General features: G+C 43.5%; 1 protein-coding gene across 1 annotated transcript in view; it reads left to right on the top strand.

Moving 5' to 3' along the window:
* Window positions 1-18,915, top strand: part of CHRM3 (cholinergic receptor muscarinic 3) — a 522,006-nt gene that overhangs the window by 229,702 nt on the left and 273,389 nt on the right. Inside the window, exon 3 of the mRNA XM_030334501.1 lies at window positions 1,920-1,982. The gene's annotated coding sequence lies outside the window, so the exon portion shown is untranslated. The remainder of the gene's footprint in view (window positions 1-1,919; window positions 1,983-18,915) is intronic.

The raw sequence follows: 18,915 nt of genomic DNA on the forward strand, positions 1-18,915 counted from the left end.
ATACGTATTGAGCAATTACTGTGCGTGGGGGACTTTGCAGGTTACAGTGACAGGACTGACACGGGCCTCAATGAGATCCACTTGCCCTTGGGTTCCCTAGATTCTATAAGGAATCAACGGTGAAAGATGAAGTCTAGGCTCCCTGGCATGCCCCACCTGGCAGAAAACATCCGGTTTGTTAGAGACCAGAGTCAGAAATGTCTGTATCCTCCCACCGACATGCTATTTGATGCTTTTCCTAGCACTTTCTCTAGTTACAACAGGAGTGTTAATGCTGCCGCACATTCCCTTGAAGTGCCGTAATACATGTATTATTTCCTGAGGAGATGCTGGGATCTACCAGAAGCAAGGCCATAGGTGGAAAAGGCCAGAGAGCCTGGATTCAAGTGACCTCTGTTCACTCACAGCCACAGCCTCAGTTTACCCATGCTCTCAGGAGATGATCAGCTTCAGCTGTTCCTTCCCGAGGATGCCCTCCTCTGCTGGGGCTGCAGGGAGAGGAACCGTGTGAGGCTTCACTTGGGTCCGGGACCCTTTTCCCAGAGTGGGAGAGGTTCCTTGATCGAGAGCTCCGCCATTGCAGGCAATAGCAGAGTGAGAGGCCCTCAGGGAGAATGAGACAGCAAAGGAGGAATGTTCTCGAGGATAATGCTTCTCAGACTGAGGCAGCACCAGTGACTTTTCTTTCTTTTCCTTTTTCCCAATCTTCTGCAGATCGATACTTTCAACAAAAGATACACACAAGACACGCATCTATTTTTCATTATGAATGAAGTATTTCTTTCTGTCTCCGGGCTTATCTTGCAGACCACACTCTCAGAGGCTGCCCTGAGCTCCTCTCGTCCTGCGCACCCTGGGAACCCTCACCCTCTCACCTCACGGCCTCTTCCCCTCCTATGGTCTGACCTCACTGTCACCTCTCAGGAAACTGCAAGGTTCTCCTTTTAAAAATCCAGCCACATCTTGTCAGTCCCCACCCCCAATTCTGCCATAGCACTTATGGTTCCCTCCCGACCCTGTGTTGTCTGTGACGTCCTTCACAGGAGCACACTTCCTTCACCTCTCCCCGTGGAACGTGGTGTCTCTTTTTCTTTCTCTAGTCAACCTTCTAAAAGCTTCCCTAAGGTTCTAGCCTAAATGTCAGGCTCTATGCACTTTAAATATATGAATGTCAAGGGTGCCTGAGTGACTCGGTTAGTTGAGTGTCTGACTCTTGATTTCGGCCCAGGTCGTGATCTCACGGTTTGTGAGTTTGAGCCCCGCATCGGGGCTCTGCACTGAAAGTTTGAAGCCTGCTTGGAATTCTCTCTCTCCCTTTCTCTCTGCCCCTCCCCCCACTTGCACTCTCTCTGTGTCTCACAATAAATAAATATACTTTAAAAAAAAATGTGAATGTCAGTGTCTGAAACAGGGTTGGGGGATGTTAAGATTTGACCCTCTCCTAATGTGAAAAGGGCCCTAAGCAGGAGTTAACTGCGTGTATACATGTCTATCGTGTCTGGAGAAGGTAGCGGACCAAAGCTTCTGAGGAAGGCAGATGTTATTAACCCACTTGCTAACAGAGGAGGGTACCATCACTAACTTGTAAAATGAAGGGATGTGCAGTATCTTTTGTTTTCTGTTCTTCTCCCTTTGTGTCCCTTCACTCTGACGGGGGGCTTTGATGGGTATGAGGAGTGGAACTATACAAAGATCCTTTTGTAGAAAGTCAATAGATGTGTTTCTTCTGCCAATGACAGGGATCTTAACTCTCTGACCACCTGTATCCTCATCAGTGATATGTGGTGGTTCAGTACCAGGATCACATTCCCTAGAAAGTTCCATAATTTTCGTACATTGCCTCAAATCTTTTGTTTAACCTATTGATTTTTTTCGTCCCGGGGCTCTATGTTAACCTTATTTTCTTAATTCTCTTCTAGCATCTGTGTTCTGGTCAGAGGCCAAATAAATGACATTCAGAACTTCTACTGAGGTACTATAAGGTAAGATCTTTTTCTGGGTTGAGTTCTTTGGTTTAAAAAAAAAAAAAAAGGATGTATGGCTTGATCAGTGAAACAGATTAATGAGGAATAGGAATTTCTAAGTTGGTGTTTTCAAGTATGATTTATAATTGCTCTCTGTGCATCTCAACATAGATAACACAGTCGTGCTTGATTTTTGTCTTAATACAGATACTTTTTTTTGGCTTTTTGCTCATAATACTCAAAATTACAATGAAAGCATGTCGGTTAAAATATGAAATGTTGTTTTCTTTCAAATACTCATTTGTCTCTTAAGTGTAGCAAGACGGGGTTATTGGAAATTAGTGCCAAATGTTTGAATTTTTAGCGTATATAAAATTTTATAGCTTGTCTAATTTACAGAAGCTTAAATATTATCCCTTGATTGATATCACCTTATATAAAACGCCATACAAAATCTGATAGTGAATATAAAGACAGAGCAACATTGTGAAAAAGCTCCATTTCCTCTCAATGTTATTGTTAATACCTTCTCTATTCAGCAGACAGTGTTATTGCCCTAGTCAATATCCCTTCTCCCTTCTTCCTTCTAAAAATCGTCATCATCATCATCATCATCATCATCCTGGTATTTTGAAAGGCAGTGAAATGCCTTGTTTAAATACCGTCACGTTCCCAGACTCCTTTACTGAGGCCACTAACTTGGTTCTCACTGATGACCCTGGATGGTGGGCCCCAGGGAGGACTTCTCTTCCTGAATTTATTCCCTTCCTGCACTCATTCCCTTCTTGACTTAAAAGATCAGAGCTTCAAGAGCAGAATATTTTGGGAATATTGTTATTACTTCATCTTCTTACCTGGAAAGCTGTTCTAACATTTGTAGCCGCGGATTTTAATTTGTGGAGGTGACTGAGTGTTGACATGGAGAGGTAAATGCCATTGAAAGGAGAATTTCTTCCTTACATATGCTGAGAGAAGGGCCACTCTGTGCCACCAGGCCACCTGAGGAAGCACCGGGTTTGGTCAAGAGGCAGAAGACGGGAAGAGGAGAGAGTCTGAGTCAACAGTCTCTCCTGGGAGTGTCTGTGGGAACAGCTGTGCAGGGCGGGGCATACGGTTGAGGATTGGCCAGTTAAAACCGTGTGAGGGGCTCTGGGCTGTAAGGGTGGTCCCTGGCCGCTGGGTGACTTAGGGCTGAGGAAACACTGGCTTGGTGTGTGAGTTAGAGGAGAACTGGGACTGTGGATCCAGGGTTGCTTGGTTTACACATGAAGGATGTGCTCTGGGCCACGCCCTTTGCTGTCTCTAAGAACTGGGGAGCCCTCTTCTTGGGATGAGCGCTGGGAGTTGTATGCAAGCGATGAAACCTAGGAATCTACTCCTGAAGCCAAGAGCACACTGTATACACTGTATCTTAGCTAACTTGACAATAAATTATTTCAAAAAAATTAGAAAATAAAAATAAATGAAAAGAACTGGCTAGCTTTGACAGAGGCAGGCTCTCCCTCAGCAGCAAGGTTTTAAGATCTCAAAACATCATAAAATACAGAAAGGAAAGAACATGCCTGATACACAGCACAACCCCCCCCCCCCGCCTCCCCATCTTGAGATCCCAAGGACGAAAGCCACAGCCAGAGATGTTAGAGCAGGAAGGTAAAATGAACTTGACTCCTTGATGACATTCTTGCCCTCCGGTGAGCCTACCATCAGCTCTCCTGTGGGATGACTCCGATAAATCCCTGATTCTCTAGATCTCTTGACACTTGGAGCCCAGTCCAGACAGCACTGATTCACGGGCGTTCGTACCCGGGGGTTGTGCTAGACATGCCTGTCTTTAACCTTGGCAGTAGTGTGCAGTCAGGGTAAGTGTTACTATCCCCATCTACAGATGGGGAAACTCACACACTGAGTGTTAAGGTTGAGGTTTGAGCTGGACCTTCCGGTGCCCTTCCCTGTCCTCTGTTACCCTGATGCCTATCCTAACGGCATACGCCAGGAGCCTGTGCCTTCGGTAGTCACATCTGCTGGCTAGTCAGCAACATCGCCAATTCATTACCCCTTTGAATGCTTGCTCTTCGATAAGCCAGAATTTCCACTGGATTATCCACTTATAAAACCAAGTGAGGGGCGCCTGGGTGGCTCGGTCGGTTAAGCGTCCGACTTCGGCCAGGTCACGATCTCGCGGTCCGCGAGTTCGAGCCCCGCGTCGGGCTCTGGGCTGATGGCTCGGAGCCTGGAGCCTGTTTCCGATTCTGTGTCTCCCTCTCTCTCTGCCCCTCCCCCGTTCATGCTCTGTCTCTCTCTGTCCCAAAAATAAAAAAAAAATTAAAAAAAAATTAAAAAAAAAACAAAAAAAACACCAAGTGAACTTAGGCTATTCCACATTAAAAAAAAAAAAAAAAAGAAGAAGAAGAAGAGAGAAAATTCTAATTTGGGGGGATCAGATTTGATTGGAATTGCCTGTGAAAGCAAGTGAAGGAAATATTAATTCCAAGGTGTTTTTTTTTGTTTGTTTTTTGGGGTTTTTTTGGCAGTAAAAGTTTAGAACTCATGGTCTCAATAAGGCCACCACAATTCAGCTTTTAACCTATGGTCCAAATATTAAATATTCTCCTTCCAACAATCTCTGTTCCTTTACTCGCACTTGTTGGGATCGGGGGAAAATGCAGGTAAAAGATAAATTATATAAAGAACTCCTTTCCAAAGAAAGTCATGCACGATATTGAATAAGGTACTGAGCTGAGTCAGGGAAGGAGGTGCTTGTAATGGAAAAGTCTCTGGGCTGGAAAATACGAGGGGGGAAGTGCAGGTGACAGCCAGCTCTTCCAAAGGCTTGAAAAACGCCAGCTCACCTCTCTGGACCTTTGTTCTTTATTTGTAAATGGAGGGTGCTAGATATTCTGATATTCTCTTCGTGTAAAATAATAGCTTTCTTCGTCAGATCTCCTTTGCTAAGGCAGGGAAACGCGGCATCTACTAAAGTCAAACTTTCCTTTTGGCCACTGAAGTTACGATTTCTCAGTACTTTTCCTTTTTCTTTCTTTTCTTTCAAATAGATCCTGAATCTCTTCATTTCTTTGTGTCTCTTCTGTCACGACCCTGCCCTAGGTCATCATTCTGTCTTTCCTGGACAACTGTGTGAGCTTCCCGATGGTCTCCTGGCTTCCAGGAGACTGGGGAGCCCGGAGCACATCTCATTACTCTCCTGCTGGAGACCTGTTGCAAACCCTTCAACTCCCTTCCTCTACATTAAGAGCAAAACCCCCAGTGCACAACAATGACCTATACATCCCATACGATCCGGTTTCTACCTGTACTTGTCTCCTTGCTTCCCAACTCCAGCAAGTGTCCTTTTCACTGTTCCTTGAATGTGTCTTTGTGTTCTTTCCCCCGACACCCCCGGGGCCCTGGCGGTATAGTCCCCTGGCTTGCATTGTGTGGCCCTGGTCCTTCCAATTCGGATCTCAGCTGCTTCAGCCTTCCCTGACCACTCTCTGGATATGAGCGCCAGCCCAGGTACCCAAATTGAATTCCTTTTAAAAACTAGAAATTTTATTTTCTAAAGGATACGAAAATACCCACGTATGGCAAAAACTACGTACGCATAGAACTTAGGGGATCTAGGAGAGACGTGAAAAATAAGGGGTTTAGGCCAGACGTGAAGAATGCAGCCATGTTTGTTTATGGTTTATTATCTCTTGCCATAGTGTGATCTAAGCTCGGTGAGGGCAGGGCCTTATCTGTTCCTTCCTTGCCAAAGCCCACAGTGCCTACAAGGATGCCTGGTCCCTGCAAGAAGCTTAGTAAATATGTAGCGAATGAGTGAATGTAGAGGCAGAAAACGCCGTAGATCAAATATCCCCCCCAAAATTAAGCGGTGCTTACAGATGTCCCCGAAGAGTCTATTGCTTAGGAAGGAAGGGGAAAGAAAAATAAAAGTAAAGATGAAAAAAAAATTCTGGGGAGAGGGACAGACAGCAGGGCACAAGGAAAGAACAGTAAATCTTTGGGAGGGATCGCTTCAGGTATTTTTACGAGCAGTATTTCTGATCTGTGGTGATGGGTGGCGGAGGCCAGTTCTTTGGATCTTAACAAAGATTTATTAGCTAAGCCTGACATGTGGACGAGCAGAACTGTTTGTTGAATGAAGGCCCAAAAGAATGAAATAATAAATTATTGAACTGCTAAGAGCATTTTGCCTTTTTTTTAAAAAAATGGGCAGGATAACATTCCCTTGATGCCAATATTTAGTCCGTGTTAGTAACAGCCATTCCAAATACACTGAGTGTGAAGAATGTTCCATGAAGCAGAATTCGGTCACTGCGCTAGGCATCTCCCTGAGAGCATTTCAGAATTTATTCCATCTTCAAGTAAATTGTCACAGTGACTCTCCAGGATGGCATACCGTGGTAACGTATTAAAATGCTGATGGGAAAATGGAAACTAGAAAAATGTCTTATCTGTCAATTAAATGATGTAGCCTCGTGGGTCGATTACAGCAATTCGGGGGCTTTTTGTTTTCTGCCAATTGAGATTTGACAGCTGTTTATAAAATATTTACATTCTGATTTCAGTCACATTGACAACACTTTTGGGTCTTTGGAAGATGATAATTATATGTTAGGAAAACGTTAAAAAAATTCTGAAGCTGATCTGTTGAGGGGAAAAAATATCTGGCTTTTTTCAAATTGTACGAAGGAAGGAAATCTACTTTATTAAAGGATGTGTTTCTAATAAAAGTCAGGAATAATAGACACTTGTGACCCAAAGACATATTGCGTGTAATATGAGGGAGTATCTTTCTTCACCTCGCCTGTTCTGGGAACCTTATCTTTTCTCAGTCAGCTCTGGCTAGCTAGATACATGTTTCTCACCTTTCTTTACTTTATTAGGCATACATAATGTTTGTATGGTACTTGGGTGAATTAGACAGGATTTGAGAGCATCTCTATGGAATTTTACAGAAAAAGAATTCAATATATATTCTTAGTACTCGAAAGAAGAGAAAATAAAAAGTATTGGGGATAATACTAACTATTGAATTTATATCGAATTTTCAAATAAAATACTTTTAAATGTTTTTCATGAGAAGTGTAAATTTACATGCAGCTTTTCTTTATCAGGTATCATGTTGGAAACAGTGACCTCTAATTTTTGATCAGTATCTGTCTAAAATCTTGACAGCCACTGTCTGTGTGATGCTTTGTAAGAACAAGTAGGTGATAGAAAATTTGAAACCTATTTTTATAGCCATTCAAGGGTTTCCTGTAACTGACATTATGTTTGAAGTATCTAACAGCTATTACTTTCTTTCACTGATGAATGTTCAGTTGAAGTTTCTTAAGGTAAGGCAAATGATTTTGGAATCCAACCTAACTTTTTAGTATCAAGTATATTAAGTTTGTATAAAACATATATTCTTTTATAGCCATCACCCTGCACATAGTTTGGACCCCACTAAAAGGGCATGTCAGTCATAAATGGGCCAAAGTGGGCTTGAGTTTATCTGTGGAACCAGGAGAAAAAGTGCAGTTGGAGGCCCAGGGCCCACCCCCTTCCCGTCGCTGGCTCTTCCCTGTCTTTCCAGGGGCCTCGCTCTGGGACCATTCATGTAGACACTCCCTGTGAAAGTCTAACACGCCCCCTCCCCACTGTGTCACAGCTGTCCCTTGGTCAGCCATGGGGTCCCAGGGACACCTAAGGATGCATCTGGTGAAGCCACCACGTAAGCCCTAGAAGTGAGCAGACCTTTGGTGAGAGATTCTAGGGACCTGCAGAGATGAAGCCTGGTCTAGAAGAAACCCAACTCCCTGTGGGCAATTCCCATGCAGAGGGTCATGGCCAGAGGAAGTCCAGAGTGACACAGATACAGCACTTCTCCAACACTAACATGGATGCACCTGTTAAAATACAGATTCTGATTCAGAAGGGCTGAGGTGGGCCCGAGCTTTCGCGTTTCTGATATGCTCCCAGGTGAGGCTGATGCTGATGCTGACTAAACTCTGAGGAGCAAGACGGTGATGCACAAGGTCAAGGCCAGGGTCCTACCGTCTGGGTCGCAGGGCAGTACTGGACAGAAGTATCTGCTTTGGGTGAACACAGAGACATGGGCCTGCCACAGACAGCTGTCCTCGCCCCCAGGACCTCCCAGCCCAATTCTATATCATGTCCCTTGGCAACCTGTGTCACCAGTTGTCCCTCCATCAGCTCCCAGCCCCTTGTCCACGTGGGCAGCTGCCCACTCAGGGGCTGGGCACTGAACTTGATGTCCAGGTGTCAGAGCCCACCTTGGGTGTGCTCAGAGTGTTGCAAGGCCAGGTGTCCCCAGCATGCTTGCAGCCAGGGAGAGCTCAGCACCAGACCGGGCTCAGGCACACCTGCCCCTGGGGATTGCCCCCCCCCACCACCACTACACAGGTCCCTGAGGGCATATGCGCCTATCTTACACCCTGGGGCACTTCACCCAGCTTGTGGGAAGTCCTACAATCAGGCTCAAAAAGGCACATTAGGGGGAAGTGGTAAATCTAATAGTTCTCTAGCAAGATTATACCTCATTATATGAAATTGGATTAGAAAGTTTTCAGAAGTGACCCAAATAAAAGCAGTGCATAAAAAAATGATTAAGTTCTCAGAGGAACCTTTGAACCAAAGAGAAAAGAAAATCCAAATTAGGAACAAAAGAAAACAAAAGAAAAGAAACACTGGGGGGCACTTGGGTGGCTCAGTCGGTTAAGCGTCCAATTTCGGCTCAGGTCATGATCTCATGGTTTGTGAGTTCGAACCCTGCATCGGGTTCTGTGCTAACAGCTCAGAGCCTGGAGCCTACTTCAGATCCTGTGTGTCCCTCTCTCTCTGCCCCTCCCTGCTCACACTCTGTCACTCTCTGTCTCAAAAATAAATAAACATTAGAAAAGAAACATTTGGGAAGTAAATATAGGTGTTACGCCATATACAAAAGAAATAAAATGCTACCCAACAATTGATTAAATCATCAAAATATATCACAGAATCCCACTTTAAAATTTTTTTTTAATGTTTATTTATTTTTAAGAGAGAGAGAGAGAATGAGTATGAGCAAGGGAGGGGCAGGGGGAGAGAGAGAGAGGGAGAGGGAGAGGGAGATTCCAAAGCAGGCAAGAATCTCAAGCAGGCTCCACACTGTCAGCAGTGAGCCCGATGCCAGGCGCAAACTCAAGAACCATGAGATCATGACCTGAGCTGAAGTCAGACACTTAACCGACTGAGCCACCAAGGCGCCCCTCACAGAATCCTGTTTAAGACAAACACACAAACAGTATCGGGAGATGGGAATCAAAAATTAAAAAATATTATGGGATGACTATAAAAACTTTAACAAAAAAGCAGCTCTAGAAAACTGGAGTAATCAGATAAAGTAATAAAGGTGATTAATTTCATAAAAATCCAAGTTTGGAGTTAGTAGGTGATACTTTTTAAATAAAAGAGGGTTTTAGACATTAATTCCATAACATGGAGAAATTCAGTTACATTCCAGGAGAAATGAAAGAGCTCATTAGAATAAAAACATCATAGGGGCTCCTGGGTGGCTCAGTCAGTTACACGTCCGGCTCTTGATTTTGGCTCGGGTCATGATCTCAGTTCCTGGGATCAAGCCTCACATCAGGCTCTGTGCTGACAGCACAGAGCCTACTTGGGATTCTCTCTCCCTCTCTGCCCCTCCCTGGTACACGCTCTCTCTCTTCCTCTCTCTCTATCTCTCTCTCAAAATAAATAAATAAACTTAAAAAAAATTGTAGAGGGGCACCTGGGTGGCTCAGTCGGTTAAGCCTCTGACTTCGGCTCAGGTCATGATCTCACGGTTCGTGAATTTGAGCCCCGAGTCGGGCTCTGCGCTGACAGCTCAGAGCCTGGATGGAGCCTGCTTCGGATTCTGTGTCTCCCTCTCTCTCTGCCCTCCCCTGCTCATGCTCTGTCTCTCTCTGTCTCTCAAAAATAAATAAATGTAAAAAAAATTTTTTAAAACCCGTAGAAAGGAACATTAAACACAAGCCACAGTCTTCACACCAGACAACATGCAGTGTACATGGAAGTATAAGAAGAAATAAATTCAAAGTGCGTATAAGGATGACTTGGAAAGAAAAGATCTCATAATGTGATCAAAGGCAAAAGCTGTCAAAGTGCTATATTTACATTCTAGTGTGTCAGAGGGGAGAAAAAAAGAAAATCCATCTACACAGTTTCTTATTATTCCAAGACTGCAAACTCTATCCAGTTTTCTTTACAGCAAAGGAGTTATTCAATTCCTGTTGGATGTTCCTAAGAGAAATTTTAGATGATCTATACCAATGCTTTAATACACAGGGTCTATCCTCAAAGAACGTGCAGTTCCGTTTAGACAGGAAGCCATACACATTTTTTTTTTAATGTTGTAAAGTGTTAAATACAAGACCAGGTATTAGCAATGTAACTAAGTAGTTTAAGTACCAAACAGATCATTGACCTGTTGTGGTCATGGGCTATAGCCTTAGCGTGTTTACATCCTTGATGCTTTTCGCAGTGATAGACCTGTGTGAGCTCGTAGAACATGTTTATGAAAAGGATGTGTTAATGGCATGCCAAAGCAGAATAAAAGGTAACATTTTTCATGGCTTCAGGGGCACAGAGACACCCCTCAATAAAAAGGGATGACATATATAGAGGCTGGAGACAGAGTAGGACTTACATAGGCAGAAAGAAACCAGAGAACATTGAAAAGGATCACCGGGCGGAATGCAGGTATCATCCGTGTGTGTGTGTGTGTGTGTGTGTGTGTGTGTGTGTGTGTGTGAGTGTGCACGCGTGCGCAGGAAGTGTTTTTCAAGGATGGCGAGAGAAGGGGACGAGCAGAATGAAGAGGACTTTGTGATTCTAAAGCAGCTTGGATTTTATCTGAAAAATCACGGAATACCACTGAAAGAATATGAACTAGGGGATAACGTGAGAAAAATTAATTAGGCAACACTATGTGGAGCTAGATGGAAAGTGGGGAAAATATGTGGGTGACTTTAATCAGGAACCAGAATGTCAAAGGCTGAAGAGAAAGCTACCCCCAGGAGGGAGGAAAGCCTGGATTCAGAAACAGCACAGCGAAGTCTCTGTCTTCTTCTTTTCTAGTCGGTGTGGTGTTTGCTCTCTCCTGTCTTCACACCTTTCTGTTCTTTTGATGATTTGCCTTTCATATGTACATGTCAAATGGGTTCAAATCATAAAGAAAAAGCAAACAACACCCTGCCTAGGTTCTCTTTTGATTTCTGTCTCTCCCTCCTTCTCTTCCTCCAACCCGCCAGTGACCCTGGTTCCTTCCTTAGGTTTCCTCCTCCTCAGTCCTCAACCCTCCGTAGCCTGGTGGCTGGTCCCCCTGCCTCACTGGAACTGTCGCTAAAATGAGCGAAGATCTGGTTGATGAATCCCAAGAATTTTTGATCCACAACTTTTTTGACATCTCTGCAAGTTTTGCTGCCGTTGGTCTTTTTGAAATTTTCTCTTTGCTTGGAATGCAAGGAACTTCCTCTCCTTGAATCTCATTGTACCATTTTTTCCCTCATTGCCATTCTCCCTCCCTCCCTCCCTCCTTCCCTCCCTTCCTTCCTTCCTTCCTTCCTTCCTTCCTTCCTTCCTTCCTTCTCTCTCTCTCTCCTTCTATCAGCTGCCTAAGTGCAAATTCTCTCCTCTGCCCCTGCAAAGCTCTGTTCAGAATTCTCCTTATTTCATTTAACTTCCAGGCTTAGACTATGACCTCAAATCTGTGCCTCTAGCTTAGACACCTTTCCCTAGTTCACATCTAACTGTATCTGTAGAGACAACTCTCTCTACAGGGTTTCACCACATGCTCCAAAGTCAGAACGGCAGAACTGAACTCCCCTGTTCCTCTTTCCACTCTCTGCTTCTCCGTGTCTCTGTCTTAGTGCTGTGTGTGTTATACAAGTGCAACCCAGAAACTAGATAAACCCTTTGTTTCTCAAGTGAAAATCTAATCTTAATTCCACTGAGCCACTTCTTGGCTGTGTGACCTTCTACGTTACTTACCTTCTATGGCTCTCAGTTTGCTTATTTATAAAATGGACAGAATAGTAACACTTTTCTCACAGAAGGGCTGTGAAGATAAGAAATGGCACATTGTAAGCCCTCAATACGTATAGCTATTGCATTGTTTGAAATAATCTGACTCCCCATAGACTTGAAAAGAAAAAAAAAAAACCCTAGTTTTCTTAGCATGTGATTTGATGTTTGCCTAATTCTCAAACTTCTTTCTCACCATTTCCCAACTTCCACCCTGCTCTCCACCCTTATAGAAGACACTCTAAGGTGCCATTCTCTTCCCACCATCCCCCAAGCTCATGCATGCCTCTTCCTGGTATTAGATCATGACTTAACCATGATAATTTCCCCTGATCATCAAAGTGTATGTGGGTAGGGGTGCCTGGGTGGCTCAACTGGCTAAGCGTCTGACTCTTGATTTCGGCTCCGGTCATGATCTCATGGTTCGTGAGTTCCAGCCCCACGTTGGGCTCTGTGTTGACAGACCGGAACCTGCTTGGGATTCTCTGTTTCCCTCTCTCTCTCCCCCTCCCCTGCTTGCTATCTCTATCTCTATCTCTCTTTCAAAAATAAATAAACTTTTTTTTTAAGTGTAGGTGCTTAGCTCTTCTTGCATTTTTCTCTTCGATCTCAACTAGTTTTCCTCCATGTGCTTCTGGAAAGCCATTGCCTCAGAGATTGTTCCTTCTATGTTGCCATCGAGCACAAATCTTCGTCTCTACCTCTGTACTATCAGTTTCTTGGTGGTAGAGGATGTCCTATTTATCTGTAGGTGGGAGTGGTTTTGAGAAGTATAACCAATAGGGTGTGGACAAAACAGAATAACCGTTGGCCGTGCCATTGTGCACCTAGAAATGGCTCTAAATATGGGTGAGTCAGCTTTCACCTCAGCTGAGTCTGAGATAGCTGCAAAAGGGAAAGTTTGAAGAGGACAAGGCAAAAGGAATATGAGGATCCTGAGGAAAAGCTAAGTCAAAGATGTGAGGGGAAAAATGGAAGCCAGCTGGTAGATGGTTCACAGTGGAGGAGAGGCCCATGGGGCCCAGTGGAAGGGGTGGCTGGCAAGAAAGGAGAGCTCATGCTGACCTGTGATGGATTTATTTCTGCATAAAATCTTCCGGAAGAAGATTCCAAAAAAGAGAGGCTCTCAGTGTCAAGAATGAGGAAAGGACAAAACATACATAAATTTGTGATATATAGGAAGTTGAGATATAACAATATACACACAGTTTTAATGAGTTACAGGGTTTTTTTTGTTATGGTATTTGTGGATGTAATGCCATGTATAATAGTATATTATAAATATACATTTTTATATGCGGCTGACCCTTGAAAACACAGGGGTTAAGCGTGCTGATGCCCCATGCAGTCAAAAATTCATGTATAACTTTTGGCTCTGCAAAAACTTAACTACTAATAGCCTACCGTTGACTGGGAACCTTACCGGTAACACAACAGTCGATTACCACGTATTTCATATGTTATATGTATCCTATGCTGTATTCTAACAGTAAAGTAAGCTAGAGAAAAGAGAATGTTCTTAAGGAAATCATAAGGAAGAGCAAATACATTTCTCACTTATTGTCTCCCCAACCCTAAGAGACTGGGCAACAGGGCTCTGTGTCCCTGAGTTCAAGTGGGGTACAGATTTAAACCTTCTGGATTTAGAAGAACAGGTCTGGAGAAAGCACACCGCGTGCCCAGCAACTGACCTCAGGGGCCTTGTTTTCAGGCAGACCTCTGTGTCCTGACTCTGCCCCCTTCCTTCAGCTTCAGGGCTCTCGTCACGGCTGGTGGTGGTGAGGCCTGGACTGGGTTGGTCTGGACTCTGGAATGGACTCCTGTGCCAGCCCCATCATGACTGTCCCTGTCAACTTGGGCCAGGCACTTAGCCCTTTCCACCTCAGCGCTTATCATGTAACATGGTGATTAAAGCTGGTCGTGAAAATGAGCAACAAATAAGAACACTGCTATAGGAGCGCCTGGGTGGCTCAGTCGGTTGAGCGTCTGACTTCAGCTCAGGTCATGATCTGAGTTCAAGCCCCGCTACTTCAGATTCTGTGTCTCCCTCTCTCTCTGCCCCTCCCCCACTCATGCTCTGTCTCTGTCTCTCTGTCTCTCTCTGTAAAAAATAAATAAACATTAAATTTTTTTTTAAAGAAAAAGAAATTGCACATAAATTTCCCAGCACACAACAAGAGAGCGTAAAGAGAAAGGACAGCCAGACACTGGTGACATCCTAACAGAAATGGGGGAGAGAGAAAGTGATTAACGGTTTGAAGGCAAAGTTTTTAAAAACTTAATTTTTAACCAAATGGCAGCCGATTAAAGCCTGGTGAGGTGGGCAAGGCCCCGCTTTTGTTTTGAAGCTGATAAATTTAATAAAAAGTTCTTCATGTTCACTTCAGTAAAGGCCAGGGGAGATTTCGTGTGTGCACAGGCACATTTCCAAACACGTATCTGTAATTGAATGAGATTTTGTACTGGGAAAGGACATTAATTACCACGTTATATCAGAGCATCACGCAAAACACTTAAAACTAAGTAAACTAACTATTTAATTGAAATACTCTGGGTTTTTTTTAATGTTTATTTATTTTGAGAGAAAAAGAGCATGAGCCAGGGAGGGACAGAGAGACAGAGAAAGAGAATCCCAAGCCGGCTCTGAGCTGTCAGTGCAGAGCCCGACTTGGGGCTCAAACCCATGAATCGTGAGATCATGACCTGAGCTAAGATCAAGAGTTGGATGCCCAACAGACCCAGGCGCCCCTAAAATATACTGTTCTGTAGCATCATGGATATAATATAAAAACAGGGTGTTAAAAATGTGTATATTATGTGTCTTGATTTCCAGATGGAACCACCAGTGTCCAAGGGCAAATCTAGAACAGTGCCTGGGACATAGTAGCTACCAGATGGTGGTGGGTGAATAAATGAACAGATAAAACCCCTGTTTGCAACCTACGTAGCTTACATTGGAGGGTCTCCATCTTAGGAAAAAATAGCCAATGCATTCTATTTAGATTCTTACAAACGAATGCAACACAAAATTGTGCTTAATGCTAGAAAGCACTATGATGAAGGAATTTTGTATGAGTTGATGTATCAAATCCAAGGAAAAGGGCAAGGCATTCTGAAGTACATATCATGTAAGCGTAGGTAGGATTGTGTTCCAGACAGTTGGAAAAAGGTTTATGGTGCAAAATCATACCATTAAAGTATTACCTGAAAGAATGTTATATTTATTGCAAAATCAAAACATTCCTATGAGAGAAGAAGGAAGGCAAGATTTTAAATTTTTTTAACTTATTTTTTGAGAGAGAGAGAGTGCTAACAGGGGAGAGGCAGAGAGGTGGGGGACAGAGGATGCAAAGGGGGCTCTGTGCTGACAGCAGAGATCCTGACGTGGGGCTCAAACTCGTGAACCATGACCTGAGCAGAAGTCGGATGCACAACCAGCTGAGCCACCCAGGCGCCCCAAGGAAGGCAAGATTTAAAGCTGGCGGTGATGCAGCACAGCACGGGAACAGGGAGGGGGTGTTCAGAGAAGCTTGAATAGTAGTCCTGGCTAAGACAGAGTTGGGGATTCTCTGTCCTTCCTTCTTCCCCTTCCCCAGGCTAGTCTCCAGCATGAGAACGTCAGTGACCTGAGTGACTAGCTTAGTACTTTCTGAGGGGAGTATGAAGAGACTGGTACTTTGGGAGTATGAAGAAACTCGTACCCGGGTGGCTCAGTCGGTTAAAGTGTCCGACTTCGGCTCAGGTCATGATCTCATGGCTCGTGAGTTCCATCCCTGCATCAGGCTCTGTGCTGGCAGTTGAGAGGCTGGAGCCTGCTTCAGATTTTGTGTCTCCCTTCTTCTGCCCCTCCCCTACTCGCACTCTGCCTCTCTCTCTCTCTCTCTCAAAAATAAACATTAGAAAAAAAATTGAAAAAAAAAGGCAACTGATACTTAAAGTGTGATCCATGGACAAACATCAGCATCACCCAGGAACTTACTGCAGATGCTGAATCTCAGACCCCATAGCAACTCTTTATTGAATTGGAATCTGCCGTTAACAAGTTCTCAAGGTGTGTGGGCTTCAATCTTAAATTAAAATTTGAGACGTATTGTTCTAGGGATTAGAAACGTGGGCTTTAATGCAAGGAGATCTGAGTTCAAATCCTGATTCCTCCTCGGGCAGGCCAGTTATATAATACTGTTTTATCATCTGCCCTCTGCACTTATAGGTATGTCATAAATACCCTTATCTTGCTGTAAATGAGATAGGTACACGTAAAGAATTTGTGTAGTACCTGTCTTTCAGTAAGAAATCAATAAACCTTAGCTATGTTTATTATTTCTCTAATGCAGAGCAGGAAGAAAAGGAAATAGTGAGGAAGGGTTCTCGCTATGACCTTACTCTCTCCTTTCCCAATCCCAGACTCAGCAGGAACTTGCAAGCAGATCTGATAGTTTCTCAGAGTTTCCTTCTGCCACCACAAGGTTTTTTTTTTTTCTATTTACATTCCTATGGACAAGTCACTTAACCTCTTTGAGCCTCAGTGTCCTCCCCAGTAGCATGGGATGGCCACATTAGCCTGTATCACAGTTGTGGGGAAAAAAAAAAGTGAAGGGGTCCATAAGACAGTAGATTCTTTTCATTGTTCAAAGAGCGAGTCTGGAGAAGGTAGCATAATGGATTTCACAATTAGAAAGAATCCTCTCGGGTGCCCGGGTGGCTCAGTCAGTTAAGCGTGTGACTCTTGATCTCAGCTCAGGTCTTGATCTCCGTGTCATAAGTTCAAGCCCTGCGTTGGGCTCCACGCTGGGCATGGAGACTACTGAAAAGAAAAGAGAAGAAAAGAGAAAAGAAGAGAAGAAAAGAGAAGAGAAGAGAAGAGAAGAGAAGAGAAGAGAAAAGAAAGAAAAAAAGAAAGAAAAAAAGAAAGAAAGAAAGAATCATCTTACCATGAGAGGCTAAATAACTGAAGGTGCTGAATTACATCACTTTAGAGTAATGCAGGGTGGAATAAATGGTAGGGCGTTCCCTTTTGATAAGAGGAGAGCAGGTGGATTCTACTGGCAGATGGGGAGGAGAGGGAGTTAGTTCCGTCTTCAGAGACAGAGGCCTCTGAAGTTTGTTCTTGAAAAAATAACGTAGACTTTCAAGGGATACTTAAGTATTTTGCTCTTTACCTATGTAGCAGCAGCAAAAGAGCGAGACAAAATTAAGGAAGTAGGCATAGAGGAAAAGTTTCTAAAGAGGATCAGAGGAAGGAATGATTGCATCTGGTTGGGTCTCAGCAGAGCTTCTGAGAGAGAAGATTTTTATGGTTGGCCTTGGGGGATGGAGAGAATCTTGAGAGGGAGTTGCAGTCTTATTGGAGGAAATAGCATGAGAAGAACAAGCCAGAAAAGCTTGATGCTCATGAAGGAAGAGTGAAGATTCTAATTTGGAGGCTCCAGATTGCACAGGGTTGGAGAGGAAGAATCAGTCGTGAAGGTAGGTGGGGATCAGATTGTGAAGGACCCTGACTGTTCGATTCCTAATTTCTGCGCGACGGCTGGTCATAGATTGTTCTTGATTTGGGAGCTGACATGATCAGGGATGTGTGTCAGAACATTTATTTGGCATCCATGTGTGATGTGGCTTAAACCGGGAATGAGTAGAGAGACTAAATCTGTATTGGAGTGGCTCAGGAAAAGTAATCAGGCCCTGAGCTGGATTTGTAATGCTGGGAATGAAAAGGAAAGGACAGTTTTGAACAAATGCCTTTGTGACATGACTCTTCCTTGTCAGCAAGAATCATCAGTATTAGAGGAAAATAGAAATCACTCACTTCATAGTGAGCAATGCTCTTACCAACTTCCATGTTTCAATATATTTTAAAGTTAGTGTGAGTAGAAGTGCAAATATACTAGTTTCTTGTTCTATTTTTATGTCCCCGTGTAAGGAAAGAGAAAAAGGAAGAGTTCTTTTGATGTGTCATACTCTGAGACTTATGGTAGTTTGCTAATTATAAGTTCTATTATAGTAAGGTCTCCCAGACCCCAGTGATTACACAGCTGCAAAATCTGTAGCCGAAATGTCAGCCTGACTTAGTATTTTTGCAGGCCAAAAGGCCAAGCAAAGTAAAGTCAAACTGTTTCTCGTTTCTCACCAAAATTTGCAAGATCTAACAATAGATCTCAAGACTGCATCAAAAAACTTGCATCCATTCTTTGCCCTCCTGGACTGTTGGCTGAGCTGGGTTTTTTCCATCTGTTGAATGGGGGATAATCATACTCTTCATCTATATCCCTGTCTTTGTAACAAAGGCTTTTTGAGTGCCTTGGTTTCCAGATATTTCCAGATACCCAAAATTAAACGAAATTCGAATGTCCTCATACACATGGTGACAGACCAGCTTTCTTTCTTGGTGTAAATTCTTGAAACTGATCAGCCACCTTCGTCCACTTACTCTCAGAGCTGGGTGCCCACCTGACTTGTCATTTCCTTGACGTTTGTTAACCTGCCCCATCAGGCTCGATCTTAGATGTTAGTGTCATCTCGATGTCTTCTCTATAGGGGCAGTCTTTCTAACGGCTTACCAAATAGTTTGAAATGAAACATTTAACTTAATGCGATCTCTTTTTGTTTGTTTGTTTGTTTGTTTGTTTGTTTGGTAAAAGTCAATATTAAGAAAATGCAAAGAAAAAGTACTGCCACGTAAAAATATTGATTCGGGATTGTAAGTGATTTGTAAAATGTTTTCATTTTTTCTTTTCAAATCTTTGTAATGAGAAAACCATTTCTTAGAGATACAGAGATAAGTGACCTATGAGTTATGTCAGTTCCTGGCGTGTAACATAAAGATGGAACATTTGTATATACTGTGAAATGATCACCGTATTAAGTCTAGTTAGTGTCCATC

The sequence above is a fragment of the Lynx canadensis genome, chromosome D2 (assembly GCF_007474595.2).
Source record: "Lynx canadensis isolate LIC74 chromosome D2, mLynCan4.pri.v2, whole genome shotgun sequence".
Lineage (NCBI taxonomy): Eukaryota > Metazoa > Chordata > Mammalia > Carnivora > Felidae > Lynx > Lynx canadensis.